General features: G+C 35.2%; 1 protein-coding gene across 1 annotated transcript in view; it reads right to left on the bottom strand.

Annotated features, from left to right (window-relative positions):
• The window catches only part of wu:fc23c09, a 111,038-nt gene that overhangs the window by 46,706 nt on the left and 47,074 nt on the right, over positions 1-17,258 (bottom strand). The gene's annotated exons all lie outside the window — the stretch shown is intronic.

Genomic DNA, 17,258 nt, shown 5'->3' with positions numbered 1-17,258 from the left:
AGTGGTAACAGATGGCTACTATATGCCTTTACACACGCCTGCATTCCATTCTCAGTGATGCAATACAGCATTCAAACATACCTTTCATTCTATGTGTGTGACACAATCATACACACCATCACAGTAAGTGAACAGAGAGTTTGTTCTTTCACTACAGTTTTACACACATTAGTTAAGGACATGCCATTATTATAACTACCGTAGTATAGTTTTGGAGGTATACGTTTTTACTTTTGTGTATGCCACTCAGAATAAAACAACTAAAATGGCTTTAGGGCTTAAAGGGTTAATTATACTTTTGTCATGACAACTCTGAGTTTTTGGCATGGTATTGGATATGACAATGTTAATATGTTTGGTCTTGGCAGAATTGATCTGCTACGCTGCTGCAGAGCAAGTAAGACATGCTGCTGCTGTACAAACAGAATACATTAATTATTTGTATAATTCATATAATTATCTATATAGGTGGAGCTGGGGAAGGTGGAGGGTTTCTGAAAGTTTGCTGCACTGCTACCGCAAAATCTGACCAGTATTTGAAAGTTGAGCAGCGAGCTCATTGGCTACTGATACAGCAGGAACCAATCAGCTGTGCTTATAAGCTTTTAAGCATTTTTAAAAGTAAATCAACAGCAACAAAGTAATTGTTCAAATTAAGGATGTCCCCGAATGTCCCCAAATTAACATTTTGTCAGATTTATCTGACTTATTGAGATAATTTTGGTAAAACTATAAAAAAAGAATAATTTTCAGTATCATTACTCCAGTCTTCAATGTCACAATCCTTCAGAAATCATTTTAATATGCTGAGTTGGTGCTCAAGAAAAAGATCGTATTATTATCAATGTTGAAAACAGTTGTGCTGATTAATATTTTTGTGGAAACCATGTTGTTTCTTTTCAGAAAGTTCAAAAGAACAGCATTCATTTGGAATAGAAATGCATTTATACTTTTATATCAATTCAATGCATCAATGCATCATGTATTGAAAAAGATACTGACCAGGAGATGGTCATCAACGTTATAGATTTGCCATATAAGTCACAAACACTGTGTAATTTTGCTACATGACTAACTTGATTAGATAGAGGTTAAGATTAGTTTCATATGCATGCATGCAGAAAATGCCAAGTCAAGCGTTGCGTGAAAGAGCAACAGTTCTCATAGAGACGAAGATAGATGAAGATACATTTCTGGCATTTTTACAGGGTGTTAACAGGGTTGGCCTATTTCTGTACTTTCCGTTTCTAAAACTGACCACAAAAAGACAAAAAGATAGATAAGTAAACAATAGCCGACAAACACACATAAGCAGTGAAGCAAAGCTCTATAGCAAACACTCTCGTCAGGCATCATTCCAGCTGCCCTGGGGTCCTACACACAGACGCATTCCCTGGAAACAAGAGCTGTCTACTACACATAGAAACACACAGGGAGTGTCTGGTAAAAAGACTAGCCTGCCCACACAAAAGAGCTCTGGTGGGCCGGGGGGCAGTGGACGGGCTTGTGCTTTGTTGCAGTCTGGCTGGGCAGGGGAGAGGTGAGATGAATGCCAGAATTTGCCCACGTTTGTATGTGTGCACAGAGCTCTAGGGGTGGTCGCCACAGCAACAGGGCAATAGGACTCTTTTCTCTTCAGGAGATTGTTGTTGTTTGCTTTTCCCCTCCTTTTGCGCAGGCTGCAGAAACTTTCCATTAGCTCAGCATAAACGTGTTAACCTTTACATTCTCCTCCCGTCTCTGCAGTGATACCGACCTGAGGAAAATGCTATCATATTCACTATATTTGATCCTTTTTTTGTCGTGAAACGTTTTGGTAATGTTTTTATCCTACATAACATGACAGATATTGAGTTTAAAGTCGTTTCACAACATTGCAGAAACGTTGTTATGGCATAGTCTGGGCATTTTTGCAATGTTTTAAAATACTTCTCCTTCAAAAAATTCAAATAATATGAAATAACCACAAACCACCACGTCCAAAAACCTAGGCAGCTGACTTGTTGCCTCGCTGGCAGTGTTTGTGCATGAAGGCACCTTTACGAAACAAACACAGACTTCTAATGCAGTGTAACATTTTAATGATCTACATCAAAACAGAAAGAGCTTTGGTGAGAACTTAACAAATATTGAATTACTACATAAGTCATTTCTCACTAGAAATTACATCAGAAGCGGAAAATGTTGGTCAAAACTGACGTTATCACTTAAACACTCTAAATAAGACATCCTTAAAATGTTTTGGTATGGTTTATTTTTTTATTTTATTTTTTTTAGTAAATTATGTTATATTGATGTTTCATTTGAATATTTGTTTTCACATTAACCTTGCAAAGATGTTCCATTTAGGTAAATATCTATTTTTATTTTTAGGTGTGGTTTCTAGAATGTTTTTAAAATGTTGTACTGTTATCTAACAAACATTTTTTTTTTTTTTTTATCCTGAAAAGCTAATTCTTGTTAATGTGTGAATCAATCTGATTAATTCCAGATTTTTGGAAAATTTCAGATTCTAAAAAAGTTCTGTTCATATGAACTCTTAACCTTTCAATACAATTCATATATTTATTTACATGTGCATTATGCATTCCGTATTCTATAGGGTTGCGATTTCGTATAAATTTGTACGATTTGTATATACAAAAACGAGCGATTTCTAAAAAAAACTCATTATGAAGAACCCCGTCCCTAAACTTACCCACCACTGAGGTTTAAAAACAGATGTCACAAAAATGTACGAGTGATTGTACGAATTAGCCGCCAATTAAGCAAAACAGTATAATAGTTACGAATTGCTGTGAGGTTGTGTTGCTTTTGCCTTGATAACATCCAAAAAGATAAAAGATTTTATATTTAGTGGAAGATGTATATAAACATACTCACATAAGATGCAAAACATTCTATAAAGTCATTCAAGGGACCTGTTACCACAACTTAAATAAATGCAAACAAGTTAAACATTCAAATGTATTGATTTAATTCAACCTTTTAAGTTGCCAACATTATTTTGTTGAGTTCTGTTGACATAATAATGTTGATCATTACATTAACTAAATATTGTGTAATTCACCCTTTGCCGGGAGTTTGATCGACAGGCGATCTTACCAATCATAATGCCAAATCCACCATTTTGTCCGACTACCAAACCTGACAACTTAGTGTATTAATGGTAGTGGACAATTTTAAAAATGGTGTGTATTGACGTCTTTTAAGGATTGAAACAAATTCCTTCTGATGTTCATTCTTTAAGAAAAGATGATTTGTAACAATTACATTTTATTGATACATTTGAAAATTGGGTAATGGATTTGTTAGTTCCCACACTGTAAAAAATTATTTAGAAAAAAAAGTTACCTGGTTGCCTTAAAATTTTAAGTTCATTGAAATTAAAAATTTGAGTTAATACAATTGACATTTTTTGAGATTCGACAACCTTTATTAAAAGATTATTAAAAGATTTTGTAAGCATATTGGGTAATTATGTGTGTTATTTCTGATGACACAGTAAAACATGCCAAATTGTGCTATTTTCATGATTTATCACATTTTTTATGTGGTTCAGATACAAAAATATTTTGAGTTTCTATTTATTAAACTAATTTCCTTCATTGTATCAACTCAAATTTTTAATTTCAATAAACTCAAAATTTTAAGGCAACCAGGTTACTTACTTTTTTAAGTTAAACCAACAAAAAACACCACAATTTTTTTACAGTGCATGCTTTGCATAGGACTGGATATAGAAAATAACTTTTTGTGGTTACCATTGTGCTGAAAAGTATAAATTGACTGTATAAGCAATGACTGCACTAATGCCAGTGTCAAGTAATATCTTACATGTTCAAAATAAATGTACATGCTAAATTATTTACATTCCTTATGTATATTTAGTTGCATGTAAACGTAGCTATTTAGTAGAATGAGTTGTTTATGCATACTGTGTTGTTGTTGACCTCAGTTTAATGCAAGTTAAGGGTGTTTTAAAATTGAAGTCAACATCACATTAGCTACAGATGTGATGTTTGTATTACAGGAGTAGTGCAGCTAAGATCACTAAATACACAGTGAACGAATGTAGGAAAGATCCATCTGTTTGCTAGGTCACTGATAAGATAAACGTTAGCATGATCAAATATGTCAAGGTTATAGTTATGCAGATAAAATCTGTAGCCCATAGTTATCGCAACATTATGCAAAAGAAAATGTTCCTAAAGTCAAAAATAAATAATAACTGTATTATTATTATTATATATATTTTTTTTAATGTGGTGTCTGTGCTCTAGTGCTGATGAAAGGCTAAAAGCACCTCGTGTGAGGTATGGAGAAAGTGAGCAGATGGAGGTAAAGAGCCAGAACACCCTTTCACCATTTACAGATCTAATGCACTTAGCCTGCTAATGACAGCCACTGAAAGCCAAGGCAGCGTTTCCTCATCTCTCATAATATAATAATCACTCTCTGTGTACTCTGACCTCTGTGTGGCTGTTACTATTTCACACATGAGATGACGCAAATGCAGCTATTTTAAAACTCAGACTGAAAGGAGGCTGAATGAGAGAAGAGGGCCTTGTGAGTTCTGCTGTTGTGGTGAGGGACTTTATTTCAGGGTTGAGTGTTTCTTCACAGAAACTTCTGGAGAACTTGTTAACTTTTGTTCAAAGGTTTGGAATCAGGAAGATGAAAGAAATGAATATTCTTATTCAGCTGATCAAAAGTAACTGTAAAGATATTAAAATGCTACGAGAATTATTTAAAAGGAATGCTGCTCTTGTGAACTTTCTATTCATCGAAGAATCCCAATGTTTTCTACACTGACAATACTTGTCTATTTTTTGAGCAGCAAATCTGCATTTCTGAAGGATCATGTGACATTGAAGACTGTAGTAATGATGCTGAAAATTCAGCATTGCCATCAAATGAATAAATTACATTTTAAAATATATTACATTATTCTAAATTGTGCTAAATATTTCCCCAGTATAACTGTTTTTACTGTACTTAGGATCAAATAAATGCAGCTTTGGTGAGCAGAAGAGACTTATTTCAAAACATTGTATAATAAAAACTTACAGTATACATAATGTTTATTAAAAGAAGTCTCTCGTTCTCACCAAGGATACATTTTTATATTATTACTGTAAATAATTACTGCATTACTGTAAAGCAGACAAAACTGGGCACTTGAGTGAAGATAGATTCACAGATTTAAATTAATATTGAGTCACATGATGTGAGATGCACTAGTTTCTCCTTGTACCAGGATGTTTCATCAGACACAAGGCATGTCTGGGCATGTCATGTGTCCTGGAGGTGAGGAAAACAGGGGAGTTTCTGTTGTTAATCATTATGAGACACTCAACCAATAGGAAACCCAAGAAGTGTTGTTATCGCTATGGGCACGTCCTGAAATATCCCCTTGCCTCTGTGTCAAGAATCAAAGAGAAAGTAAAAAAGGACCAAGTGACTGGCAATCATTTATGAGGGACATTACAATAGGAGAAATTGAAAGCAGCAGAAATGTTCTGCTGAAAGAGACGGTTAAAAATCCCTCAACTTAGTATGTAAAACCCCAAAGTAAATAAAAAATAGCATAGAAAGAATTACATAGTAAGAAAGTGGAAGTTTTGCATGATTCACTTTCACATCTATCAGGATGTTTAAGGTTCTGGTAAATATTAAGCTCTTTGTTCTTTTAAGGTGACCAAACTGGGGATATTTCACTTAATATGCTATATAATTGGTGGTGACATTTTACAATGAGGTCTCATATTTTAACATTAGTAAATGAACTAGCTAACATGAACTAACAATGAGAAAAATATTTTAAAGCATTTATAAATTTGTGTTAATGTTAGTAAGTAAAATATAACAGTGCATTCTTTAACGAATGTAACTTGTGATGTTAAAAAAATATCTTAAATGCTGAAATTAATATTAACAAATTAAACCTTATAGTAAAATGTTTTCATATTTCATATCAACTCAAAAGTTATAAGTGTGTATCCAGTTACTTCACTGGTTTGTTATAGTATGCAATGCAATTAAATGAAATGGAAAAGAATGTACAAAACTTAAATTATTATTTTATGAATCTTATGTAATGAACTAAAGATAAAGCAAAACGGATTAAAAAAATAAGAGGCCTTTCATGGATGGATGGATGGATGGATGGATGGATGGATGGATGGATGGATGGATGGATGGATGGATGGAGAGAAATATATAGACAGAAGCCATCAAGTAAACACCGCTTTTTCTGTTATTCAAGATTAAGAACATTTGGTCTCCACTATGTAGAAAAACCCCGACTGACCCATATGTGCAATAAAAGATGCGCACATTTATTTCATGGGGTGCATATGGGAAATCTGAGACAGACTGATAGACTGGGCAGCATATGTTAGATGTTGCCGTCTATTCTCGCTCATATATCTTTCCCTGTAAACGCATAGCAACTATTCTTTGTGGGATCACATCATGAGCAGGCTCATATCATGGGAACATTCTCATTATACCTGAGAACTGATTATCAGATTATCACAATGAAGTGAGGCTTTGGGCTGGTGCTATGGTAACGGTGCTGAAATGGCATCAGTATCCATGGATTTCTTGGGTAATTCTCTGCAGTCTGCACCCTGTGCTCAATAATCTCAGGGGCTGTTTACAATACCTCCATTTTGGTTACGTGATGTTTTCTTGGAAATAGCAAAACCTGTTCAGTAATACTTAACACAAAATGTTATGCTTTTGAACCCATGTTAGAATAAAGGTCAGACATTAACCAGGACATGCCACAGAATGTCACAAAAAAGTCCCAGATATGTTTTGGTACAATTATGGGGGACACAATTTTGAGTGTTTTTACACCTTTTGGTCTGATTTAGGTGCTGGACATATAATTAGAATATCATCAAAAAGTTGATTTATTCCTAATTGCTTGTACACTTTTTTTCTAACACATCTTTTCCTTCCCTTCAGCTTTCTATTAATGTGTCTTGTCCTCATCAATGGTCGTCTTTTGGACAACTGTCGAGTCAGCAATCTTCCCCATAATTGTGTAGCCTACAGAACTAGACTGAGATAGTTATCAAAATGAACAGAAATAAACATTTGAAATATATCATTCTGTGTGTAATGAATTAACATAATATACAAGTTTCACTTATTGAATGGAATTAGTGAAATAAATCAACCTCTAATTATATGACCAGCACCTGTAATAAAAGGCTATACCTGGAACTAAGGGATCTTAGGGTTTCTAAGAAGGTTTCTTCTTTAATAAAATAAATTAATAAACTGTCCAGACTGCTGAAACTATATGATTTTATTGCCTAAAATCAATGGTTACTTCTGCCCTTCTCTCTCTTATGTACTGTACTTTCTCTGTCTCTTTGTCCTCGTACTGTATTTAGGGGTGCATCAAAGATCTCCAGATCAGTAATATTGACTTGAATGCCTCTGATCAGGTTCCCTCCCACTATGAGCAAAAGAAACCCTTTCACAGGCCACCCTTATATAAAGCCCAAAGGGGATCAAGAGTTTGACAAATCTTTGAACTTATGAGAGACACAATTGATGTTTCTCAGGTGAGGAGCCTGGGAACCAGAAGGATATATTGATTGTTTTAGACTGCACTGGGAACTCAGGCACTGAATAGCTCATAATAAAGCTCCATCATTACAACAGGTACAGATCCAGATTAACAATTCCTAATAGGATGACAGTAAAAGTGACCACAGGTTGTAAAACACTACAAAAGCACTGCAAAAGTAGAGCTTTGAGTGAAAAACACACCCAAATTGAAGTAACCAAAAATAATGACTTTATTCATCAATTTCGTCTAGTCTCCTACGAAGTTTACGCAGCAGTGCAGCGCTTTTTTATTTTTGCACACAAAAAAGTATTCTCATCGTTTCATAAAATTATGGCTAAACCACTGTAGTCACATTCACCCTCGTGTGACTATTTTTAAGGACTAAGTCTTAACTACCTTTCTGGGCCTTGAAAATGTTAAATGACATTGCTGGCTATGGAGGGGTCAGAGAGCTCTCAGATTTCATCAAAAATATCTTGATTTGTGCTCCGAAGATGAACAAAGGTATCACAGGTTTGGAACGACATAATTAATGACAACATTTTCATTTTTGGGTGAACTAACACTTAAATTAAGAGTCAGGGGGTGAAAACATTTTTCACCGAATATAAAGTGGGTCTAAGTATTTTGTAGTTGCTACTCGCTATACAAGTTATACTCCCAACTGACACTGGGAAGTTTAACCTCAGCTTATGGTAAACTGACACACACTTTCAGCTCATGTTCTCTGTTTGTGGCTGTTCTTTCAGCTTTCAGAAAAGCCGTGGTAACATGGCAACAGAAGCCCCTGATCGTGAATCACACAGGGATTGTTGCAGTGAATGTCACAATGATTCTTGCGCAATCTCGAAAGGGTGAGAGAGCACATTCCTCCTTTCTGCATGAAAAACAGGACGAGGGCGAGACCGAGATCGACACGTAGGGGCCTAGACACAAGCTGCAAAAAACACCACAGCACGTTCAGCACAGTAATATTTAAATAAAATAAGGTTCAGCCTGATATTGGCTGATGCAATAAAAACACTACTTTTGAAGCATTTATTATTCTTGGTTAATGTTAATTTCTACACAAATGTACATTTTTTTTAACATTTCAAGATGTAAATTAATTAATTAATTAATTAATTAATGTATTAAGAACAAACCTGAATTAACAATGCACTATAGTATATTTATACATTACCATAAAGATAGGTTAATACATTTCTATAAGAAATGCATTAATAAGTTAGCTAATAAGTTACATTTACAATAACATTTTAAACTCCTTACAGAAGTACATTTTACCAATACAAAATAAATTTAGCGAGTCACTAAATTTAAATTTTTGGCGAGTCGCACCACATGGCATTTTATAACATGAACTAACCTTAAGTTTTATTTTACTTATTTACTGTATTTATTGCATTCTCATTGTACAACATGGTGGAGTTTTTCAAATATTAATATTAACTTTTCTATAAAAAAAATACTTATTTTGCTTATAATGGAATTGCTCTGTTGCACTGAAGTTCTTTCAACTTCCTATTAGCTGTGGCCAACTCAAATTGATTAAATTAATACATTTTTAAACGATTCATTTTGCAATAATCAGCCATTTGTGCATTGAAATTAGTGCTGTCAGCCAAGATACACTCCTACATATAATACATAGATAAGCTGCTACAATACATCCTCCAATATTTATATCACCCAAACACTGATAATGAATCTACGGTATTCAAGCATTTGTTGGTGAGAATATAAGCGTTATGTTAAAATATGAAATAAATTATCATAACCATTAAAAAAAGGTACGGACTGCAGGACTAGCCAGAAGGAGAGCGGAAAAACAACAGCTTTGCCATGAAAGAGGAGAAGGAATGTGTGTGCGAGAGAGAGATTTGCAGGGGTCTGTCAGTACCAGAAGGGATTTCACTCATAGTCTGGAAAGAAAAACTAGGCCAGGAAGAGTCAGAACGTATGAAGCATCGTATAATGATTGTGTTCAAACGTGTAGTCGAATATACATGTGACCGCATATAGGAATGAAGCCTGACTGAAAACAAACATTCATGGCATATCACAAACTGGCGCAAACGCACACACATTTCAGTCTTCACCCACTTTTTACACTCAAATCATATCAGAACCAAAAACTAAAACACTAGTGTCACTTGGACATTGGGGTACAATCACTAACAAAAATGCTTCTTTTTGAATACAAAAGTGTACATTACAAATAATATTGGAGTCAGTGACAAAAAAGAGTGTCCGCAATAAAGAAAAGGGCAATTATTAAAAATATATATATAGTTTAAAACATGTGGCAAGCTTTTTTTTAAAATGTATGAGAGCCATTATTTTATCAAAATTTGTATTACCTTTCTGGGCCTTAAAAAAGTGTTTAATTACATTGCTGGCTATGGAGGGGTCAGAGAGCTCTCAGATTTCATCAAAAATATCTTCATTTGTGGTCCAAAGATGAGCGAAGGGTTTATAGGTTTGGAACGACATGAGGGTGAATAATTAATGACAACATTTTCATTTTTGGGTGAACTAATTGAGCCGGGGGTGAAAACTTTTTGAATTTGAAGATCTTGATTTGTCTTTCTGGGAAACATGTAAATATCGCAATATCTTCTGTTGCCAAATATGTAAAAGATGCTGGAAAACTGAAGTATTTTCACCCAGAGGATTTTTCTGAATAACGTTGGGCAGTTTAACTGTTCAGGACAAACAAAAGAACCATGGATCGTCCAGGTAGCGGCACACAATATTAAGAGTCAAGGTAACTTTTGAACAGGGTCATTTTTGTCCTGTGAACTTTTTTTGTAAAATATCTTATTTAGGACAGTACTAAATAAGAAATAACATGCATTTTATCTCTTATTTTGTCAAAATTGTATATACAGCTCTGGAAAAAAATTAAGAGGTCCCTTAGTTTTTTTCTGAGCTGTATATAAATACACTACTTTTTTATTAGTGCATACTAAAAAAAAAACTATCAAACCACAATCTCTCCAAATTTGAAGATCAAGGTACATAGTACTTAATTTGTCTTCCGGAAAACAATGACTAAAAATGTCATGCGGTGTAACCATCAAGTGAAAAAAAGTGTGTGCATCTTAATATATTAAAAAAAATAATGATTTTATTTTAATTTTTTTAACACATATCATGCATTATTATTTCATGAATCTCTTTATGTTTTTGGTGAGTCCCACTGCATGAAATTCTACATTAACATGAACTGCATGGCCCAAAAAAAGTCAATAATCTAATATTTTAATGACCAAATGATCTTGACCCACAGTCATGAGGGTCTGAAGGCATCTGTTCTTATTTCTTGTTTTATAGAGACTCTTTCACACCAAGTGATATATATATATTATATACACATATATATACATATATATATATACATACATATACATATATATATATATATATATATATATATATATATATATATATATATATATATATATATATATATATATATATATATATATATATATATATATATTCTTTATATGTGCTCTCCGGACTTCCGGACCCCAATGGTGTGAAACCCCATAAATGTGTTTTTTTTCCATATAGACCTGCTCACGTCATTCCTGCTGATACTTAGGTTATAAGCCTTGAATATCTCAATCTCCCACGCATGTAATGTGCTCTTCCCTGCAGTAATCACTGCACATTAGAGCAATCAGTCCTGGTCGCTATGACAGCTATTACAATCACAGCTGCCCAGGCATGTACAGATATGATGAACCAAGGACGATCGGCAAAAGATGTGGTCTATGCACATTTGCGACAACGCTCTCACAATTTACGTCGCACGGCTATACGTTGTCTTTCATTTCCCTGCATCTAGCACCTTTTCTACAAATTTGTTTGTGTAAATCCATTCAAATAAAGTCAAAAATATAATGCTTGAGATGGCAAACAGCATGGCTGTACTGGGACCCATTACAGTTCGGCGCAAATGTTGTTTATCTGAGGCAGCGCTGCGCTTGCAGGGTGAATTAATTGAACCGTCTGAGTAAATTAGTTACTAATCGCTCTCAGAGGCATGAAAAAAATGCCCCATGTTACTCATTGATAACAGAATGCTTTTTCTGGGTCAAGGCTGCTCGGCTCAGGGAGGGAAAAAGCTGTCTGGATCAGAAAGCTGACATTTAGGGGAACCGAATGATGTGCTAACGTACACAACAACACTGTTTTTGCTCGATATATAACCACAGAGGAAGAGTGTTGTGCATATCGTGATAAAACATAATATTTAGTTCTGTCAAACAGATATTCAGGAAGCAAATATTCAGAAAGCAATACAAATTGAGCTCTCATAAGACTATCTTGTCTTGCCCATTAGCTTAAAGTGGACATCCATTTTAAAAATGCAAAGGGAAGTGTAAGTGTGCACGCAGGTTTGTTGTGTTTATGGTTCAGCCCTGAACACTCGAAGATGGTTTCGCACAATTTTGCAAGGCAGCAGCATGCAGCACATCTTCCACTGCGGTCGTTCTCTCTTTTTCTGTCGATCTCAGTTGTCACAGGTTTGCGGTGTGCTGTTCAACAGAAAACAGGAAACAGCTGAAGCGTGTTTGCAAGTTCTCAGAAAACGCGAACATGTGCAGTTGTTTGCAATCGGAGGGCTTTAAATTTGCCACGTGCTAAGCTTACGGCCGTGCTCGTTCTTTATCACCTTCCCCCATCTGATATGTCATAACATATCAAGCTAATAAAGTTTCTGATTAGTTCCAGAGTACATCAAAACAGTTTGATGAACAACTTGTTGTTCAAATAAACAGGTTTGGCTACAGTCAAGGGATATTTACCAAGGGTTTGGCCTTCCTAAAACTCCTCGTTCCACACGAGGCCGAAGAACAGAAAATCCACACAATAACTCTTTTTAACTCTGATCGACAAGAACACCATGTCATTTTTGAACCAGAGACAAAATAATGGCAGATTTTGAACAACAGTTACAGTAGGCCTCATGTTTAAAAACAAAAATGTATTTCGAGTATATCAAGACAGGTCCAGGTCATATTTCAGCCAAAACTTTCAGGACATTAAGCAATCTTACATTATTTTAAATGACAACAGAGCCCATTGTTACCTGCAATAGAGCGGTGCAGGTACGATAGGCCAAAACCCGGAAGCGAGTTTGCATTTGGCTCTCTCGTCTTGAAATCAATGAGTTATTTGAAGGGGATTTTGGATAAATGGCTGAAATAAGGTCTGTGATGAACACAAGCTCAAGACACTCACGTTTTATTCTACAACATAAAATACATCCGCATTACCCACTCATGATATTTTAAAACTGTAATGTGTCTTGAAAAAGGTGATTGCTAACAAGTGGCTAAACGGGACTGTCGAGGAGATTAAACGGCATCACACAGAAAAAGCTCAGTATGCTTTTACAGCCTTGTTATGTTCATACTTGTGATCTTATAAACTATTCTAACTCAAATATTCTGGGAAAATATTTTTCAGAGTAAAACTGAAAGAGTTGTCAGAAGCTTAGTGATGGTGGGTGACGTTGAAATTGCGGGACAGCGGTGTAGTCCATTTATAGCCCACCTTTAGCTTTTTACTTCTGGCGACTGCATATAGGCTTCAAAATTCATAAAAGTTGCATTCATCTGTGAAAATCATCTTGATGGACAAAACATGCAAGTATCATAAACTTTTGTTGATCACAGAGCTTGTTTTTTTCAATAATCCAAAAAAATGCTATTGGGTTTTTGTCGAGGGAACCGGTGAAATGCTAACTTCCGGTTGGCCTACAAAGTGACGTCATAAAAATGTATTTCCATCACCACAAAGCAAAAATATTTTTTAAATACTTTATCTTGAAAATCTTGATATTTCAACCAAACCAAACAGAATCTGATTGCAGATGCATTACAGTAATGATAATCTGGAGGAAAATCAATTAGACCACAATCCAAAGAAATACGGCTAGGACATGTTTCTGTGAGGTTTGCATATATGTGTGCGAGAGACCGAGAAGGTGTTGATGATTTCATGTGTCTGCTATAGCCGTATTAGTGGCTGGTTATCTTTTCCCTTATCTGAGTCAGCAGTTAACCGCACACATCTCAGGCCAGAGACCTTATGAGAGACAGAGAAACAGAGAGCGAAAGGGGCCAGTAAAAAGTACCCAGCTATTCTAAGCATTCCTTTCTCGCTGTAAAAGCAGGAACATGCATTCCATAACAGAAACAAAGAGAGAGAAAACAGTGTGACATAGATCTGGAAGATCCCTAAAAGACAAACACTGCAAAAGAGATCCTTATTATTCAAAGGTTTAAATGAATAAATACATTTAGCAAGGACACCTGAAACGGATCATCAAAAGTGAAAGTAAAGACATTTCTACAAAAACTGTTTTCAACATTGATAATGATAATAATAATAAATGTTTCTTGTAGCAAATCATCATATTAGAATGATTTATGAAAATAACAGTGACACTGAAGACTGTAGTAGCGATGCTTTGCCATTGCAGAAATATATATATGAACTATATGAAATATATGAATGGCAGTGTAAATATATTGAGGTTAAAATGTCTATAAGTGAGTCTATTTTGAATGTTTTGTCATTAGATATTATATTATTGGCATAATTTGAGTGAAACGTTGAATTGAGAAACCAACAAATGTCTTTAATGACACTGGACAACTCTACAAGCTTATTTCCAGTTCTAAAACTGTTTCTGGATTGAAATCAATTTTGAATCCTAGCTTTTCAATGTAGACTCGACTTTTAAACTCTGCTGTATATAACACAATTTTTTTTTTTTTACTGAAATCAGCAGGAAAGAAGAGATATCTCTACTGGTGACCCTTGCTATCAGCTCCATGTTTGTCTTCAGCAAACAGCAGGAGTAACAACTTTAACACTGTAAAAAAATATTGTTGGTTTAACTTAAAAAAGTAACCTGGTTGCCTTAAAATTTAGTTTATTGAAATAAAAAAAATTGAGTTGATACAATAAAGGAAATTTGTTCAATAAATAGAAACTATAAATATTATTGTATCTGAACCACATAAAATGTTCATTGTATTAACATTTTTTTTTTTTTTTCAATGAATTCAAAATGTTAAGGCAAACAGGTAACTTGTTTTTTTCCTCAAAACAGGAAAAAATTATTGGTTATTGCACAACCTATTGCCTGACCTCCACCGCTTTTTTTAGGTGTCCTCACGGTGTGCCCATACATATGTGTCAAATCTGGTGTAAATATATAATTTCATTTTAAAGTCAGACAGCATAAAACTGAACCATGACTGACACTGATTGGATTTTTTTTTTGCCACTTCCAATTAAAATTAGGACATTTGGGCATTATTGATTAGCTATCGACCTATGTTTTCGAATTTTCCGTCTTGGTTGGACTAACGGTTTCAAGTTTTTTATGTGCAAAACATACGTGCAATTTCCATACAGTAAAACCTGGCATGTTTGGTATTGTTGGACTCATCAAGGATTCAAGAGGAGACTCTTGTGCAAAGGGCTAACTTGAAACTTCTCATGCTCCTTCAGGGCATCTTGCACATGACACATACCAAATTTGGTTCCAATTGGCCTCCGTTAACCTTGTCTAATAGAGGCTCAAATTTAATTTGCGGATGGTGAGCACGTTTTTGAGATCCACCAATCTCTTCATAGACAGACATGGCACCCTGGACAAAAACACATTTTTTAAGTCAATTAGACTAATGTTTGGGCCCTTTTCAAGTTTTTTTTTTCCCTTTTGATCCTATGCCTAACAGTTTAGGAGTTATAAGCCATTTTGTACTTTTGACCGCTGTAATGCCGATCGGGGCGAGCCTTTGTGATAATCTATGCTGTGAGAGTACTACCAGCCCTCAAAGTTTCAATTCTCTACGTCTTACGGTTTAGTCTGCCCAATCACTTTTAGAGGAGAATGCTGATCCTTGGAAAATTTTACAATTACAACAGGGTTTCAGCGCTATGTGCTGGGTTATGTTGAACCCCTAAAAACATACAGTATATGGCTGAAAAACTGCTCGAAATACACAAGTATGCTGGAGCTTTCGAAGCAGAAATCATATTATCAGAGCAGATCATATTATGTATAATTAATACAAAATAATGTGCTTATCTTTGGGATGAAAGGAAAGTAGCACCTGACAGGAGTAGAACGATTCTGCATAAAAGAAGAAAGACAAAAGCGAGAGACTGAAATTTCCTCCCAGCTGCTTTCACTCAGGTCCTCTTTTGTTGTGGTCCTGCACTGCAGATGAAGAATGAGGGGGTGGTGGAGGGCCGAAAGGCAGATGTGAGAGGAAAGAAGAACAAACCATGGCCACACAGTGTGAAGGAACACACACTTACATGTATGTTTTTACTGCGCAGCTTTGCATCTAAACACAATCTCAAGCTCTGCCAGATTGCGTGTTTGTGATCTTTACCGCATGCATTCTTCCCTGAAAAACGGTATACTCAAGCGTCAGAATGACTTTGGCAGAGTAGGAAACAAGCATGGCGACTTTGAATTGGCAAGGCCTGCAGGTAAATAGATGTATTGAGTCACATGAGAGGCAACACCCACAGAATTTATGTTCCACTTCGAACTCTTTTACTTTCCAAGTGTCCAAACAGATAAAGGTTACAGAGATTCAGGTCCTTTCATTTTCTTTTTTGTTAAACTTTTCTTCTCCCCACCCCCATCTCTCTTTACTTTTCTGTCTTTGTCCACTGAATCAAAATACCCTTCAATTAAGACCACTACTCAGCAGAAAACCATCTTGGAGAGTGAAGCCAAGTCCAACCGCCTACTTTATTTTAAAATAAAATAAAATTGTGGAGTAAGTGCTTTGACAGTACCCACAATGCCTTGTGTTTAGTGTCTCGTTTAATCTAATGCTCTTGCTATAGAGAAAAAAAAATGCTCTTGCTCTTTGCAAACCTGCCTGTCACCAAACATAAAATACATTTTAATTATTTAATTTTATTGATATAGACAAACATACTTGATGCACATTTGAGCTAAGTGTGAGAAGAATATTTCTCATTGAAACAAAGAATCAAATAATAGAGAAAGCTATGCTTCCTAGCTATATGCTATAGCAATCCTTTTCATCTGTTAGCTACTCAGCTAACACAACACCCCGTGAGTGTTTTTATCTGTTCTCATTGTCCCTCAGTTCTACATCCAGGTCTTTTAACCCATTCACATGATCCATAAATGACCAGAACCACAGGAAAAAATATGCTAATAAGCACAAGGACACAGATGTCAGCATGCAATAGCCAGGGGAAAATCCAAAACATGAATCCCATTTCACAGTTCTAAGACCCAACTGAAGAAAAAATATATACTCATAAAATATCCTCGGTGTACTATTTAAAAAAAAAAAATGCATTACGTTAAGCCTTATGGTAATGTATTTGGTGATTATGGAGTAGTTCAAGCAGGGGCTAACAGCTAACTAGCTGAATCGTTAATCCTTGGGCCAAAGACCTGTTCAAGGCTAGTTTATTTATATAGCACATTACACAGTGGTAATACAAAGTGCTTTACACAGAATATTTATAGAAAATAAAATATAACCTGAATTACTAAGTTCAGGTAGTGGAAGAAAATGGAGTCAGGTTCGCGATTTTGCTATTTTACTACTACATATTTGTCAGGTAA

This window comes from Pseudorasbora parva, chromosome 20 (genome assembly GCF_024679245.1).
Source record: "Pseudorasbora parva isolate DD20220531a chromosome 20, ASM2467924v1, whole genome shotgun sequence".
NCBI classification, from domain to species: Eukaryota; Metazoa; Chordata; class Actinopteri; order Cypriniformes; family Gobionidae; genus Pseudorasbora; species Pseudorasbora parva.
The sequence above is the reverse complement of the archived record's forward strand: the minus strand, read 5'-3'. Positions and strand labels throughout refer to the sequence as shown.